The 18906-nt window shown below is 39.7% G+C and overlaps 1 protein-coding gene across 14 annotated transcripts in view; it reads left to right on the top strand.

The window, feature by feature from the left end:
• The window catches only part of AHR (aryl hydrocarbon receptor), a 503901-nt gene that overhangs the window by 345120 nt on the left and 139875 nt on the right, over positions 1 to 18906 (top strand). The window lies entirely within an intron of this gene.

Genomic DNA, 18906 nt, shown 5'->3' with positions numbered 1-18906 from the left:
CCCCATAGTAAGAATTGCTTTATTATTAGTAGCAAGTCTCCTATCTGAATGTCTAGTAACAAGCTGTATGAGGATATTTTCTTTCTCTTATTCTAAAACTCCTGTTAGCTTTGTTGTGAATACTGACATATGAGAATGGTGAGTCACACTTTTAATTGGCCCTTACCTGATCACCACAAAATATAATCATTTTCTCAAATCTGTGTATCTGATCTTGCAGCATGGCTATTTTAGAAGACAATCCTTAAAAACCAAACTTGTTGAAAAATTGTGCTTATTTCATGAAAGAATGCCATTGCTGCTGCTAAGTCGCTTCAGTCGTGTCTGACTCTGTGCGACCCCATAGACGGCAGCCCATCAGGCTCCACCGTCCCTGGGATTCTCCAGGCAAGAACACTGGAGTGGGTTGCCATTTCCTTCTCCAATGCATGAAAGTGAAAAGTGAAAGTGAAGTCGCTCAGTCGTGTCTGACTCTTAGCGACCCCATGGACTGCAGCCTACCAGGCTCCTCCGTCCATGGGATTTAGGCAGATATTTTAAAATGTCATTTACTGTTTGTAATTTAAAATTTTGAGGAGGAAGTGTTAGGAAAACACAAATGAAAATAAATGTGAACTATTTAACCCCAGGTACAACCTAGATAGCACATTCAAAAGCAGAGACATTACTTTGCCAACAAAGGTTCGTCTAGTCAAGGCTATGGTTTTTCCTGTGGTCGTGTATGGATGTGAGAGTTGGACTGTGAAGAAGGCTGAGCGCCGAAGAATTGATGCTTTTGAACTGTGGTGTTGGAGAAGACTCTTGAGAGTCCTTTGGACTGCAAGGAGATCCAACCTGTCCATTCTGAAGGAGATCAGCCCTGGGATTTCTTTGGAAAGAATGACGCTAAAGCTGAAATTCCAGTACTGTGGCCACCTCATGTGAAGAGTTGACTCATTGGAAAAGACTCTGATGCTGGGAGGGATTGGGGGCAGGAGGAGAAGGGGACGACAAAGGATGAGATGGCTGGATGGCATCACTGCCTCGATGGACGTGAGTCTGAGTGAACTCCGGGAGTTGGTGATGGACAGGGAGGCCTGGTGTGCTGCGATTCATGGGGTCGCAAAGAGTCAGACATGACTGAGTGACTGATCTGATCTGATCTGATCTGACTGTCCTCTCACATCCAATTCACATGTGTTTGGCAAGTGTGCTGGACTGAAAACCTTGAACTCAAGCACTTTGAAAAAAATCATTTGCATATATATATTTTTTAAAGCAGTTACAGATATGTTGGACAGGTCTCAGATTGATTCTGTAAACAGAAAAGGTGGAGAAGCAAATGATACATGGTTAAGATCATGGGCTCTGGAGTCAAACTTTTGAGTTCAAAACTCATTCCACCCTTTCCTTCTATAGGACTTTTTTGGCAAGTGGCTTGATTTGTTTTCTTACCTGTAGAATTCACAGGTAAGGTAAAATTATGTCACCAAACTCAGAGAGTAATTATGAGGTTTAAATAAGACTCTGCTTTGAACAGTATCTAACACATTGTTAAAGGCTCATTAAATACTTGCTGTTATTATTAGTAGTAGTAGTAGTTCTACCTAAAGGAATATCAACAAAACACAGCTAATTTAGAATACAGGGAAGATTTGTTAAGACTATTATTAAGAATTGTTATATTTATTTTCTACTCTGTTCTTGATGCTGAGCCAGATGTTCTAGCTAAATGATTTCATTTAGCTTCACAATGGTAGTGTATAAGTATTATTAACCCTATTTCATAAAAAAGGAGTTTAAGACTTAGAAAAGTTGCAAAACTTACTCAAGATCACAGTACAGACCCAGATTTCAGACCCCGATATGTTGGGTTCCTAAGCCAGCACTCTCTACATGTTTCTATGCTGTTATTCAGAGTCTAGTGGAAAGCCAGGTTGAGGAAGTGGACCCTTGTCGAGTGCCTTTTCATTGCAGGGTTATATGTTTTCCATTAATCTGTGATACTTGTCAACTGTTAAACCAATTTCCTAATCTGGGACAGAATCTAGGGAAAAAGTATAAAATAGGATTTCCAAAAGAACAAATGACTTTTTTTTTTAACTTTTTATTTTATATTGGAGTACAGCCAATTAACAATGTGATGGTTTCAGGTGGATAGCAAAGGAACTCAACCATACATATACATGTATCCATTCTCTCCCAAACTCCCCTCCCATCTAGGCTGTCACATAACATAGAGCAGAGTTCCCTATGCTATACAGTAGGTATAGTAGGTATAGTAGCAAACTACTATGTTGCCAAAAAATGTCTCCCTCTGTGCTAGGGGACCATGACTTGGTGAGGAGGCATGTTAACTAGAATAAAGAGAGACCAGGCAAGGTCTGAGAGATACAAAGACAAGATGAAAGAAATTTCTTGATGGCCAGAGGCCAAGGCAGAGCCTATTAGCTGCTAATCTACACCTCTGGATTGATGTTATTGTCAAGGTAGCTTGGGGCTAAGTTCTCAGGAGAAGTTCCATGGTGAAAGTACCCATTCCTAAAAGTAAGGTGGTACACTGAGCTTCCCCCAGCATCCTGTGTCCCGAGTCCGCACTGATGCCCCAGAAGCATCAGACCTTTTCATGGCTACACTTCTCATGGCTACTTGTTTGGATTTAGTGTCTCTGGTTTTGGAAGCCCCTGTCTGATCCTCTCCCCTCACTTCCTACCCCAAAAAACCCTTATTCCCACTCTGTTTTTCTTCTTTGTTTCACTAGTCAAATGTGTTTTGACAACTGCCTATGCTTTTCCAAGATCGACCCCCTTGTCCATGTGTGTGTTTATGTTGACTTTTTTGTGTGTTTTTTCCCACAAGTTGCCACACATTACTTTTCTTGGCCAAGTGGAAAACCTGGAAGGTTGTGGAAAGTAACTTTTGGTCTTTGGAAGGAGATGGAACCTGCTCCATGCACCAGATAGGCAAGTGATGGGCCAATCTAAAACAAGTAGGAAAATAATTATCAGTCAAGTTCTAAGAACAGGCATCTAAGAGCTTACTAAATACACAATCCTGTCTGAGCACTTTCTATTGATTATCTCCTTTAGACCTTACATTTTACTCTTATTTTCCCAATTTTACATATGAAGAACCTGAGATTTAAGAAGGTAAAGCACGAGCTCAAGGAATCTGCAGTGTTTGATGTTGGTTACATTTCAGTGTCTTGAAATGTCGAGGACATTGGAGGGAATGGCATGTGGAGACCTGCAGGGCTGGCTATGTCTTCTTTTTTGATCTGGGTATTACATAGGGATGTTCACTTTGGGAAATTTCGTTACTCTTTTCATGCCTCATATCTATCATACTTCAGTAAATGTTTATTAAAACTTCTAATAATAATTTTTAAAATAACTTGCTAATGGTCTCAGCTGCTGCTGCTGCTGCGTCACTTCAGTCGTGTCTGACTCTGTACGACCCCATAGACAGCAGCCCACCAGGCTCCCCGTCCCTGGGATTCTCCAGGCAAGAATACTGGAGTGGGTTGCCATTTCCTTCTCCAATGCATGAAAGTGAAAAGTGAAAGTGAAGTCGCTCAGTCGTGTCCGGCCTTCAGCGACCCCATGGACTGCAGCCCTCCAGGCTCCTCCGTCCATGGGATTTTCCAGGCAAGAGTACTGGAGTAGGGTGCCATTGCCTTCTCCGAATGGTCTCAGCAGAGGCCATTCGAAATAGAATGGCCATTTGAAATAGAACGCAGATTTTTTCTCTCTGTAGAGTCCAAAAATTTTTAACAGAGCACACGGCCTTCCCTTTGGTAGCCTCAGGGTTTACCAGATAACTAAAGAGTGTGGTACTGAGTCTCCTGAATATCTGGGGGTTTGCTATCTGAATAATCTCCTTGGAGAAGCAACTTGTCCCTGATAGGATGGAAAAATGTTAGCTAAATAATCACTGCAGAGGAAACATTTATTATGGTTTTGGGGATAGAGGATATTGAAGCTGGCATGGCCTCTGCAATACAGCAACCAAGAACTTGGTTTCCAGGGGCCTCAAAGATTGTCTAAGAGTAATGACCTGGCACCCAGAATTAAGTTTAGGTTTCTTCTTCAATTCTCCATCTGTCCAGTGTACCACATTTGGCTATAATTCCATGATCCTGAGCTGGACAGCAGAGTGGAAAGTGCAATTCTGAGTTTAGTTGCCCCTCCTCTACAAAAAAGGAACCAAGAGATAATATCAAGGACAAAGATGGAGAAGAAAAAACAGATAAGAAAGCTTCAAATCAAATGGGGCAGTTAGAGAAGTGAAAACCTTTAAGGTACAGTAGACCTGAAACCACAGAAAGCAAAACAGAATGAGCAGACTCTGGTGTTGTGTTGGAGGCAGAGTTTGGAGAGACTTCTTTCCAAACTCTGCTCTCATCTTGAGTGTGAGCAAATTAAGGAGGGTACCAGCTGGTCTGGTCTACTCACAAGCAGCAACTCAAAGTTCTAAGTGTTTTCCTCGAAGTGTTGAGTGACTCTGGTTGTGCTTCTTGTCACAGAGAAAAGGTGGATCGTAAAAATTGTTTTCAATTTCCTAACATTCCTAATAACATCTTGGCACATTCTTTATGTCCAAGCACAGTGACATAAAGCCATCTGGTTCCACCAAAGCCTGTTACAAAGTATGTGGTATCTACATACAGCTCTGTTTTTCCTTCGGACAAATATAGGAAAACATGGGCGCTTCACCAGTCCCTTTCCCACAGATGTTTTCCAAATTTCATAGACAAATATCCTCCTATTTTGTCTGTTGAAATACTTATTTCAGCATCACCCAGAATTTGGCAAGTCTTAGCTCAACCAGGTCATTTTTTTCCTTCCCTTCTGCAAAAGTTGCATAAACCTTCAGGTCAGAGAAGGCCACTCTGCTGGTAGCATCAGCAGCGCTTCCTTCTACTTTTGTGGCCTGAAATGCTCCATGGCAGACTGCACAGACCTTATCTTCTTTCCCTTGCTTTAGACACGTAGGAGGTGCTAACATCACTTCTTCTTCTTCTTTTTTTTTTTTTTTTTTAAGAAGGAGAGGCCCCATCTCTTAGGAGATGGCATATTGAGACTCAGTCTAGAAAGTCAGCATAAACCACACCATAGTAACCGAAACTTCAAATGCATGCTGATAAAAAAAAGGAAAGCAAAATGTTAAGATTACTGTTAATCACCAAATGCAATCAGAATAGGGACAACGAGAGAGGATTAGCCAAAAAAAAAAGTTTTACTGGACCTAAAAATGATTGCTGTGAAAGATATCATGAGAGATTATGAATATGGCAAGATGGTGATAATCATCCGTCCCTTGAAGTGTTGTTGTCATAAGGATGAGAAAAGTTGTGTGTAAAGCCCCCAGTGAGTAGTAATATGTGCTAGGCAATGTTCTGAGTGTTTCACTTGTATTATTTACTTATATGTTTTGTTCCTCACAGCTACTTAATAAGGTAGAGACTCAGCCCCATTTTACAGATTATGAAATTGAAGCAAAGAGAAGCTTAAGTGTCTTGCCCACAGATAGACAGCTCCTCATTCTGAGTCAGGATTTGAACCCTGGCATTCTAGCTTCAAAGATCCCAGCATTAACCCCTTCGCTTTCCAGAACTGGCCTCTGTACAGATGAGTCCTGACTGGTGGGCTCTGACCAGCTGGGGGCAGCAGGCAATGCTCAATACTTCAGCCAGAGATATCTCTGCAACATGCAGCTCTACCAACTTTATTCCTGTTCTTAAAATCCAGTAAGTGAAGCAGTGTTAGTCAGTCAGTCGTGTCCGACTCTTTGCAACTCTATGGGCTGTCGCCTGCCAGGTTCCTCTGTCTGTGGGATTCTCCAGGCAGAAATAGTAGAGTGGGTTGCCATTCCCTTCTCCAGGGGATCTTCCTGACCCAGGATTCAAACCCAAGTCTTCTGCATTGCAGGCAAATTCTTTACCATCTGAGCCACCAGGGAAGCCCCTAAAGTCCAGTAAGGATCAAGTTCAAACTTGTTTGTAAATGTAACAAAGCCATTCACAATTGATGTCTTCTTATCTTGTCAACTCACGCTGCTGTTCAGTTTCTCTTGCTATTGTTTTATTCTTGTGGGTTGTTTTTTTTAAGGTTTTGTTTCTGTAATACCTTATACTGGATTTTGCTATACTCTCTTGCAGTTCATGTCCATGTCTATCTGTTTGAGAGGCTAGAATCCTGTGAGGGAGGTTCCATGTTTGTTTTCTCTCTCTTATACACCCAGAACTTGGGAGTAACATTCAAAATATGAAATCAATAGAAGGCATAGGCACCAATTAGGATAGACGCCGGAAGGAAGCAAGCAGCAGGACTCTGTCATTCCATAGCCACCACTGCAGACCAATGGAGGGTACTTACTTTTGTGAATGAATGAATGAGTGAGTGAATGGATACATTAATGAATGATATTAAGAAATCATGTGTGTGTGCACTCATTGCTAAGTCCTGTCTGACTCTGTGACCCCGTGAACTGTATCCTGGCAGGCTCCTCTGTCCATGGGATTTCCCAGGCAAAAATACTGGAGTGGGTTGCCATTTCCTCCTCCAGGGGATCTTCCCTCCCCAGGGATCAAATGCTCGCTGGTCTCCTGTGTCTCCTGCATTGTCAGGCAGATTCTTAGGACATCATAGTACTTGGCAATTTTGCCTTTTGTTTCATTCTCTCTCTTGGCTCTCCCTTATGTCCTTTACCTTCCTCAGTGCTAAGTTATATATTTTAGAATAGATAATATCTTTCCTTAAAAGTAGACTTAAATCTCTTCTGTGCTAAGGATAGGAATAAATGAGTACCTGAATTTGTTGGTAGATATTAACTAGCATTCAGACCCATCATTCTGAGGATCAACAAGATGAGAGCTGACCTGAAAATTAGGCTGTGGATTGTATTTTTTTCAAACATCAACCCTTCTGGCTGTGTTGGTGTCTCAAATTTGAGAGATTTCTTTCTTAGAATTAAACATTTGCCTTTCACAAATTACCTGCTAAATTGCAAATTATTCTGAAATGGGTAAATATTGAAGAATTTAATTATTATTGGAATTTTAGCATTGATTAGTTTTATTGAGTTTCTCTCCATTTGATACCTTAAAAGTGAAAAAACAAAATTAAAATAACTAAAAAGCCACCCAATGTGAATTCTACATTTTCACTGGAATAGAGAGGGAGAGATTAGTCTCAAATTGTGTTCTGAATGCTGAGTACTAGACTTAACTGCAGAAAGTTAAGTCTTTATGGGCATGCATTTTTCACATGGAGTCTCCTGCCTAATTATTTCCATGTTAATAAGCTCACAACTAAATTCAATGGGCAGCAGCTGGATTGGAGGAGCACTGATGGAGCCTAGGCTCATGTGCCTTTAAAGTTACATGTGGAAAGGGGGTACCCAAGCATCATCTATGCACTGAGTTCCCAGGATGAGAAGGCACATTAAACAAGATCAGAAAGAACATGAAAAGGGCATGGCAGGACACAAAAAGTAAAAAGTTTCAGACATGATATTATTTGTTTAGATACAACATAGTCTTCTTTTGAAGGCCAGAAAATACCCTAGCCTCTGGAAGAAAATCTTTTCAGCGTGAAGAATGGAAAAAAAAGGTATTTTGGGTCAAACAATTAACCAAAACATTATAATTTGTGAGCATTCCAGTTGAGAGTTTGTGGCACAAATAAAACAAATAAGACATTTCAAGCCCAAATAGCCAGTTTCCTTTTTATTTATCCTCCACTATTCACAGTGCTACAAATAATGACTTTATGTTGATGAGCACCAAAGTAATACATACTTACACATTAAAATTTTCTCTTATACCAAATCATTGCTAACTCATGCCATGACCCTAAGAAGCTGTTTAACTTTCCTAACTTTTACTTTCTTAAGAGGAAAAGGAGAGGAAGAGGAATAGATGTTTTCAAATACCCTTCTTAATATTTCAAGATTCTTTGATTTATCAGTGGTAGATAGAAAATCTAGGCAAGATGAATTTGAGGATATGCTTCCATGGAAATAATTCTTTACCGAATTACAGAAAAATGTTCTGTTGACCTTAAGTGAACTTATACCAGGTTGGTAAATTCCATCATAACTCCCATCCTGAACTCACAGCTGCTTGTGTCAATGTTGATTTGTAGCTGTGAGGTTGACCCTTATACAACTATTTTCCCAAACAAGTTTCTCAGTTTGGGGACATATGGTTTAGTTGATATTAATCAGGATGACTGAAGAAGTAGTTCTTCACTCTGAGTATTTGAGCTGAGTATGTGTGTATGAACAAGGACAAGGCGTAACTCCCTTTGTGGAGGGACCCTTGGAATGTCTGCTTCATTCCGAGTTCCTTTATGGCAGGCATTCTGCCTTGTGGATGGCAGATTTCCCTAGTGTCCTCACCTAGGAGTGTGAGAGTAGCTATAGGATTTTTCTCAGTCTCCTAAACTGGAAGGGAGCACCACCTTCCAGCCTCTGATTCCCATGTGCACATGCAAATGTTCATCAGCCCTCCATGGCGGTGTCTCAACAACTTTTGTCATAACTGTTCAATAGCCGTTATAATGGAGGTGACGCATTTCACTGACAGCCCCAGAAAAGGTTCATTCAGGCTTTTATTCTTTCACCTATTTTCAGTTTACTACTAAGAAATATCATCTATATTTGAACTTTCTTAAATGAAATGGTCTTTTTAGTCATTGTTTTCCAAGTATCCAGTGGATAAGTCTCAGATATTTTATTTTGAGCCTTATCTTTGAAATGAATGTCAAAACTAGTTTTTATCCACCTTCTTAGTTTAGCAAGTGTAATAGAACAACCCATGATGAATTATTGTTTGTCAGTGGAATGTTATTGAATCTTTCTTTGGTCACTGAAAATATTTTCTAAGTTTAGAGGAATCATTTTAAATATCATTCCTAATTTTTCATGTCTCTAGAGATATAAGATATTGGAGGAAAGTCTCAGATCACCTCATCAGTAACTCCTGGGGCCATTTGTTGGAACATATGATTAGTTGGAACAACTCCATCTCCAAAATCTCTGACAAGGCTTACAATCTGACCACAGCATCCTTTGTCTCCTGCACTCTCACACAGCCTACTCCCACGATGCTTCCTCTGATCATGTTGTGATCTCCAGTCTCTCTACACAATCCCCCCTCCCCGCCCACATACCCCGCAGGTTCTAAGTGGCTTCGCTTTCCTCTGCACTCCAGGGACATCATTTCAACCACTCCCCTGAGAATGCCTCAGCCCACTTGGAAGTGCTTATGTCTCCATACACAGAATATCCCACCAAGGATCACAGTTCACCTTATGTTCAGAGTTGCTAAGCATTTCTGGAAACGATGACACCACTAGGGGTTTTGGTGTTCATGAAAGCGGATGACCTCCCAGTTCAGGTGTTGGGGAATGTCCCTCAGCAATTCAGATCTTATTTTGCTTGATCATTTTAGTCTCCTTCTCGCCTACATAATTCCTTTATACTTTTACTACTTTTTAAAAACTCACTCGCCATCCATTTTGTGTTCTCTTCCTCACTTATAGCGCATAAGCTTCCAGACAATATTATATAGAAGCTTTAGAAGTGGAATTCTCTCCACTTCTGTCTTTCTTACCACACATTATCAAATGCATCCACTCTAGGCCCACTCAGAGTATGAAGCGCCCCATGTCATAATCAGAGCCAAGTTTTCATTTATATTTTGGGTCTAAATTACTTCTTTTTTTTTTTTTTTTTACCAAGTCTGAGCCAGCCCTCAGACTTGCATTTCAGTCTCTTCAGCTATTGACTTTCATCACTATAGAGCATGCCGGAGTTTCTCTCAGCTTAAAACAATACCAGCAAGCAAAAGCCACCACCCCATTTGTTCTGAAAGTTCCTCCTATCACTGTTTGTATCTTTCTGATCATAACCGAACTTCGAGATTAAAAAAAAAATATTTCTACTTCCTAATCCTTTTTCAACCTGCTTAATTGACTCCAGTCTACATTATTTCTCTGAGATGGCCACATCACTGAATTTGCCCTCACTAAGGGGTTCCTACTTGCCAAGACCAAATGTGTTTTTCAGTCCATATCCACAGAGTTTCACTTCGCCATTCATTCCTAATTTTTATCCCATACTTGTTTTGCTGTGCCATCTTTAGCCTTCTTCACACTGCTTCTCATTCTTTCTTTAGATGCCAGAGCTGTTCAAACTCTTGGCTTCTTACTCCCAATTCTTGCTGGCTGATCTTTGCTTAGTGACAATTAACTCCTATAATTTGATGACTTACAAATTTACATTGCCAGTCCAGACAAGACTTCTGCAACTCCTCTCCCTGTATTCAGCTTCCTTTTGTGCCTTTCTAACTGAACATTCCATGAACTTCAGGTATAATGGTTGAAAACTAAGCTCATTGCTCATTTCTCTTCCCACCGACCTATGTGAGCATTCTCCTCTTCTGTTCTCATTCTGGGTGTTAGGCCTCTCATCAGAGCTACCACCAGCTCAAGTGGAACATTGTGGGAATTAAAAGAGCATGCCTCTTCTACTTTACTTTTATTTTTCAGAAAAAAAAAAGTTCGAATATACAGATTTTGTTAAAATTAGTTTTTTTTGGTTATCATTTGCCAGAAATTTTTCATAATAAATATATGAATCTGTGATACTTAAGATTTGAATATAGCCCTTTAGGGTCATGCAGTGCACCAACACTTCAGCCATAAATGGAAACCTGACGACTTCACCTAATAGACGTGGTGTTTCCCTGGTGGCTCAGATGGTAAAGAACCTGCCTGCAATGAGGGAGACCACTTCACTTAATATATATATACACTCTGCCGAATACATGGGAGTATTTCTAGATTTCTTCATTCTTTCTGAATGTGGAGTTAGATGTCTTGCCAATATTACCATCTTCAATAACAAATGCACACTCTACCCTTCCTTCTCTATAATTAGATCATGGCCTCATTTCAAATCTCTATTCCAGATCAGTTCATCTGCCTCTTAACAACAGCCTAGCTCCTTGTAATCCACTCTCAACATTACCTCCAGGGTAGCAGTCTGTGGTACATAAATAGGATGATGACTCAAAAAAAAAACCCAAAAACTAGTTTTGTATAGCATGCGTTCTAAACATAAGCAGATCTGAACGTGCAGCTAGCTCATTTTTTACAAAGTAAATACTGGTATCACCTACCCTGATTAAGAAATAGACCATTACCCATTCCCAAATCACCTTAGTGTCCACTTCCAGTCACACTTTGTCTCCAAAAGTATCACTAACTAGACTCACAATACCTTGAAACCGTTTTTGCTTGGTTTAGGATTTTGTGCAGGTGTGATTATGTGGTGTGTACTCTTCGATATCTTGCATCTTTGTTGCAGTGTTTTTTTGTCAGTAAGGTTGCCAGTTTTAGGAAATAATTTCTGATAAATGTATTTTTAGCACAGCTAGTCCACAAAATCCACAGGTTCCACATTCATGGATTCAATCGACCACAGATTTAAAATACTTTCAAAAATTCCATTAAGTTCCAAAGAGCAGAATTTGAAGTTTCTGCGGGCCAGCAACTATTTACATAGCATTTGCATTGTATTATGTATTATAACTAATCCAGAGATAATTCAAAATAACGAGGGTGTGTGCATGTGTTCACGTGTGCTCAGTCACTAAGCTGTGTCCAACTCTTGGCGAACCCATGAACTGTAGCCCACTGGGCTCCTCTGTCCATGGAATTCTCCAGGCAAAAATACTGGAGTGGGATCCCATTTCCTTCTCCAGGGGATCTTCCTGACCCAGGAATTGAACTGGTGTCTCCTGCATTGGCAGATGAATTCTTCACCACTGAGCCACCTGGGAAACCTGAGAGTATATGTATGTTGTATGCAAATACTATGCCATTTCAAATAGGGGCTTGAGCATTTTTCAGTTTTGGTTTTGACAGGGGGTATCCTGGAACAAATCCCCTGCAGATACCGAGGGATGACCATATAGTTGTGTCCCATGGAATATTTAACTGTGTGTATTTAATTGTATTTATATTTAACAATATATGTATATATACACACACACAGTTAAACAGTATTTATATTTTATCTGACTATATTTTATTACTCCAATTTTTAAGAGTAGTCCATATTTTTGCATGTAGCAGTAGCTTACTCCTTCATATTGTTGTCTGATATTACACTGTGAAATATACACAGTGTATGTTTTTATTGTGTGGTTCATTGAGTTCAGTATCATTGCCAACTTCTAGCTGTTAAGAATAGGGCTCATGAGGACATTCTTGTGCATGCATTTTGGTGACATATGTATGCATTTCTCTTGAGTGTATTTCTAAGTGAATTGCTCATTCAAAAAGTATGCAGATATTTACCTTTAGTAGAAATACTGATAAATCTTCACGTTTACACCATTTTATACTGCCACCAATGCTTTGGAGAATTCCATTTGGTGCCCTTCCTCTCCAGTATGTTTTTAAATATTTCTTTGGCTTGGTCGGGTCTTGGTTGCAGCACGCAGGATCTTCACTGTGGTTTGCAAGCTTTCTGGTGGTGACACTTGGGCTCCATGGCATGCAGGTTTAGTGTTTGTGGCACATGGCCTTTGTGGCATGTGGGATCCTAATTTCCCGACCAAAGATTGAATCACGGCCCCCGCATTGCAAAGCAGAGTCTTAACAACTGGACTGCCAGGGAAGTTCCCCTCTTGTCCAATATTAGGTGGTGTTTGTCCTTTGGTTACTTTAGATGTTCTTTCCCGTGTCTAGAGTAGTAGTACATTATTGTTTTCCTTTGTGTTTCCCTGATGACATCTTTTCTACTCCCATTATAAACATGATCACATCATATTGTACGAGCTGATTTGCCTCCCACTAAACTACTTAAAGAAGTTAACTAATCAAAGAATTGGGGACAGAGTGTGTGTGCTAAGTCACTTCAGTCTTGTCCTACTCTTTGTGACCCCATGGAATGTAGCCCACCTAGCTCCTCTGTCTATGGGATTCTCCAGGCAAGAATACTGCAGAGGGCTGCCATGCCCTCCTCTAAGGGATCTTCCAGACCCTGGGAACCAACCCTTATCTCTTATGTCTCCTGCATTGGCAAGTGAGTTCTTTATCACTAGCGCCACCTGGGAAGCCCAGAGACAAGAGTATAGATTCTCACAAAATACGTAGAAAATAATAATTAATAAAGAAACCTATGATAAGCATGGCATAGTGAAAGAGCTAATTTTCCAGTCATTTGCCACTTTCTTTTAATCTAATTAACACATGAACAAATACTTATTGGGTATCAACATTTTCCAGGCATTGTTCTAATTATACTGCCTTAGAACTTAACTATCGAAGTACAAGTCCATCATAACTATTTCAGGGACTGGATCTCTAAAATACTAAGAAGATATTCTGCTAAAGTATACATAGTCATATCTACATCAAATGTGTAGTTGATTCTGATAATATATACTTAGGAAACAGCACAGATGATATAAACCAGAAATAATAAGCAGTATGCAAAAGTACTAGGTATTATACAAGGAAAATATTGATGGATATGCTCAAAGATATGTTACAAGGTGATTTTTCAGCATTAAATATACAAAATAATTGAAAGAATGTAAATGCTCATTGGGGCTTCCTGGGTAGCTCAGTGGTAAAGAACCCACCTACCAATGCAGAAGATGCAGGCGATGGGGGCTCAATCCCTAGGTGGGAAAGATCCCCTGGAGAAGGAAATAGCAACCCACTGCAGTGTTCTTGCCTGGAGAATTCCATGGCCAGAGGAGCCTGTTGGGTTACAGTCCGTCAGGTTGCAGAGAGTCAGACACAACTGAGCATGCAGGTATGGGATGGGACAGCAAACGCTCAGAAATTCTGAACTGGTAAAATGACAAAATCGTGTGATGAAATACAATGAAATCATTAAAATAGTGGTTTTGTAGAAGAATATTGAATGCATGGTAATAAGCATGGTATATTGCCAAATCAAAATTAACTGACCTAGAGAGGGCGTTAAGATAGTTTTAGAAAAGACGTACTTTGGAAAAATACGTGGAAAGAGAAACCAGAAGGACACCAAACATAATAGATGTTTTGTTCTAAGTGATTTGATTACATGATTCTGATGCTTTTATTTATGTCTTTCTGCTTTCCATCTTTTATGAATAACACAGAAAATTGAATAATGTATGTCATATTTTAAAGGATTTGGGTAATTTGTTAATAGCAAGAGCCTGCAAGAGATACAGGTGATCATTAAGATGTTTCTCAGGGCAAACAGCGATGCCCCTTCCTCGGTCTGCCATGGCCCATTGAGTGGGTTTTCTTTTGGCATCAGAATTCTGGTCTGAATCAATCATTGGTCTGATGAAATAGTAAAATAGTCTGTTCTTTGTATCTACTTACTAGAATATAAACATGTAATAATAACAGGTAAGATGAAAGTCCCCTGCTTTAAACTTGATCCCTGTTCTTAAGAGCTTATCCAAATACAGAGCTTACTTTGAAGTGGTTGAATTCTTACATCAATGCTACACAATAAGTAACAAAGGAAAAAACTGATCATTGGAGAAAAATGCAAATTACCTTCACGTCTAACAAATTAGGGAAAAAAATCTGTAAACTCTCTTACCTGTTAACTATGCAATATAAGTCATTTTATAAAGCAGCCTTTCAAAGGCCTTTACAGGCTTGATCTAATCTAACCTGGTCTACAGATGTCAGCTTGATTATGTCATTTCCCATGCGTCTCTGGTCATCTTATGGCAACCATTGTTCAAATAGTCTGGCAAAAAAAAGCTTTATTACAAATTCCTTAGAAAATACTGTTTCAAATAAGTTTCAGCCTTAATTAGAAAACATGCTTTCTGTTCATTGGTGGTGAAACTTGTCAAGGCATCATTAGTAGCAGTGGAAAGGATGTGGGCTTTTGAGGGATATAAATCAGAATTTGAGTCCCAACTCTGTGACCATGGGCAGGTAGTATAATGCCTCTGAACTTTCTCCCTCCTGTATGTCAGAATCATAATATTTACTCCAGGATATTGTGAGGACCAGAGAGAATAAGACAACAGTCCTTATGAGTGTACACCACACAGTGAGGTTCTTCTTCTTGACTCTACTTCTCCTCCTGTCCCTTCTCCTCTCCATAGAGCTTCAGTTGAGTTCAGTTCAGTCGCTCTGTCATGTCTGACTCTTTGTGACCCCATAGAGTACAGCACGCCAGGCTTCCGGTCCTTCACCATCTCCCAGAGTTTGCGCAAACTCATGTCCATTGAGTCGGTGATGCCATCTAACCGTCTCATCTTGTGTCACCCCCTTCTCCTCCTGCCTTCATTCTTTCCCAGCATCATGGTCTTTTCCAGTGACGTGGCTCTTCTCATCAGGTGATCAAACTCTCAGAGCTTCAGCTTCAACATCAGTCCTTCCAATGAATATTCAGGGTTGTTTCCTTTAGGATTGACTGGTCTGATCTCCTTGTAGTCCAATAGAGTTTAAGAATCAGAAGTAGTGACCAGCCCTTGGAGTCATAAATTCATGCCTTTTTTCAGCACAAATATGTTGGACTTACTCTGTACTCCAGGTATTGTTTTAGATGTTGGGCATACAGTATAATGAACAAGATACAGTCATGAATCTTGTAGATTATCTATTCTAGAAGTCTGCACAGATAGGAAAATAAGCAAAATAGAGCAATAAGCAATATGGGAGAAAAGATAAGGGAACACCTAACTCAGGGACAGCCTTCACAGAGGAGGTGGTGTCTGAGCTGAGCCCGAGAAGAGTGGGCAAGTGAAGGCAGGACATGATGACAGTGGGATTTAAGGACATCCCATTTATCAGCATGACGGGGAGAGAATCCCCATGCTAGGGAAACTATAAACATCACACTCAGAGCTTGGATTTCTTATGGCTGTTTGAGGTGATAACTTTTATGGGAGTTACTAGATTTATTTTTAAGAAATCTGGAAGCAAAGGAGAGTTATTAAAAAGATATAATAAAATACATACTTTAGAAAAGGTCACCTTGGCAAAGTAGTAGAGAATGCCCTAGAAGATGACAAGGTTCCAAATGGGGAAAGAAGAGGATTTTCAAATAGTTTAGGCAAAAAAAAACTGATAAGGCCTAGGGACAGGGAGTGATAGTCATGGAATGAAGATGAAAATGCTGATAAATATCTAGGAATAATCTATGTATAGGACCCAATGATTGACTGGTGTGTGGTAGGTAAAATTCCTACTCTGTCAGTTACTAGGTACATAACCTAGTACCTACCTAGCAATTCATTTCACTTTGTCTCAGTTTTCTCTTTTATAAATAGAGGATAATTCAGTACCTACAGCAAGGATTCCAAGGACATGGATATTTCAGTAGGTACTTCTCAGGCAGCATTGAATAAAATAGAGTAAGTGTTCAAATCAGTCTCTCATGTATAATAATTAATCATTACGGGTATGGTAACACTATCATTGTAAGTACTGTTCCCATATGTAACTACATCAATATTGTTGTTATTGTTGCTACTGTTTGTCCATCATGGAAAAAATTAAGAAACAAAGTCTACCCTGCTTATCATGAGCACTTCCCCTGCTGAACAACTCACTGGAATTCATCATGATGAGGCTAGACCCAGGAGAGAGGCCTGTGAACATGTATGGTCATCGTAGTTTCTGAGTGCCTTTGAGTTCCCTTGAGCAGGCTGTGCATGGCACAGTTCTACTAAGCAGCTCTGCTCAACTGCAAATTTGAGACAAAAAAAAAAATGTGTAACGCTGTTGATATAGGCAAACATTTAAATGCTGCCTCATGGAAATGTTGCCACAATTGTCAACTGTATTTTGAAAAGCAGTGCTTCTGAATTTTGAGAGAGAAAAATAAGAGAATTGCTGGATTCGGCACCATTCAGCACCATTGTTAGTTGTGGTGTCCAGGAAATCCTTGAGACTATTTCCATCAACAGATGAGGTGCCCCTTCTCATATAGGGATGTCAGAGGCAGTAGAAGAAGGGGAATTACTAAAAATTTAAAGACGGAGCATTGTCAGTGAAAGTTATGTAAATTGAATAAAATTGCCATGACAGTAACAATTAAATGTTTAGATGGACTTTTTCCTCCCTACTGAGGTCTTCCTTCCTCCCCGCCTATCACACTCCCATCCTAGTACAGATTCGCTCATGGCTTTTGTACTTTTGCAGTTAACTGGAGCACCCCAACCCCAGCCCTTATCTGCAGGAAGGAAACCGGGGGTAGCAATAGCTGAGCAAGAAGCTAGTTGAACAGAGCTACAGCCAGCTCCAGAGATAAGCCCTGGGCCAAGCCGCATAGGCAGGACCTGCTGCATAACATGTGGGGCCCCTTGTTGAAAACTGGCTAAGAATTTCAAGGCACTGACCACCAAGCATTAAACCAGGCCCCAGGTGCTTTTCAGTATGGAACGCTGTGCTCCTGCTCAGGTGGCGGGCCCACAGGACCAGCCCTGCCCATGTCCTTCTTTCTCACCCTAACTCTAGTCTTATTCCTACAGGAACCACTTCTGGTGTTCCAGCCTTTAGCATGTCCACGGCAGTTTACTTTAATCCAAAACCAAGTAAATATTCAGGCTTTACTGGCAGATACATGAGCCAGCTAATGGTTTAGGATTAAATGACCCTTCTTCACTAAAGCCTCCAAAGACAAGATCCTTTAATCAACTGTCATTCCCTCATTGTCTGAAAGCGAGACACATTTATGACATATGTGAATGTATACAGAGGAATAGCCCTCAAGAGTTTCTTTTATCCTCAGCATGCAATGGAAAAGTGGAAATACCAGTTTTGGAAATACTGTAAAGAGGCCAGAAGTTCAGCAAAGAAACTATGAGCTTCACATTTAATATTTTAATTTGATCTGATTATTTTATAAACCCTTAACGTAGTTAAGCATTTAAGTTCTTTTAGGGGGTATAGTGCAGTGAATTATAAAGTAACACTGGCAAGCGTGTTGGCATCCATTAGGAATGCCACGTGCCTCTCTGACATCCTGATGAAAGACATAAAATTCATCCAGGAAAAATGTATATTTCCATAAACACACATGCACGCTTCTCAAACATTTTGACATCTATTCAAGAATCTCAGGTTAAAAAATATTCTTGCTCTGAAGCAAGAGTTTTGTCATATGTTAAAATAAATTTACTTTTCCTGAAAGACTCAACAGTAGCTATTTTTTAAATAATAGTAAAGAAATAGGTGATATTTATTATTTCACCCTATGGCTAGATGAAATAGAGAAGTAAACTGGAGTCAGGTAATGAAGGATCATGCTAAATATCTCTGTAAAAAAATTATTCATAATTATTTGAAAGGAATATAGACATCACAATATGCCTCTAATTATTTTCAGGATTCAGCTCAAAAGTAAACATATTTTCCTACATAATGAATGTAGCCATTTTTACACCTAGAAAATGAGCAATAATTTAAAATTTCATTTTCTATGGAGCCATAATCAGATAGCTCCAGGTTATCCCCACTTGGTCCAAAACCAGAACCTGATCTGGGACAATGCATTGCATATGGTTGTTAAGCCCTTGAAGCCTCGTGTAGTCTAGAACAATCTAGAGTTTCATTTCTTTCATGGAAGAAAGCAGATTTGGATTTATCTGGGTTTATCTCATGTCTTCTTCTCAGCATATTTTAAATCTAACCCTGAAAGTTTTTAAGAATTGGAAGTTAAATCCAAAATATGATGAGATTTAAATTATCCACTTGGGGCTCGAATGCATTGTGCCTGGTGTGTTGAATTATATCACAGGAGACAGAATGCACCTCTTAAGGGTTGGTTTAATATCTAATTCAAACGATTGCACATGAATTTTTCTGGACTTTCCCTTTTTTAGTTTAATTGTGCTTTAGAGGATTTTTATGAAGTTAATTTTAAATCAACTATAAA

Source organism: Bos grunniens, chromosome 4 (genome assembly GCF_055505025.1).
Source record: "Bos grunniens cultivar Pamir isolate PY7600 chromosome 4, Bosgru_T2T1.0, whole genome shotgun sequence".
Taxonomy (NCBI): Eukaryota; Metazoa; Chordata; class Mammalia; order Artiodactyla; family Bovidae; genus Bos; species Bos grunniens.
The sequence above is the reverse complement of the archived record's forward strand: the minus strand, read 5'-3'. Positions and strand labels throughout refer to the sequence as shown.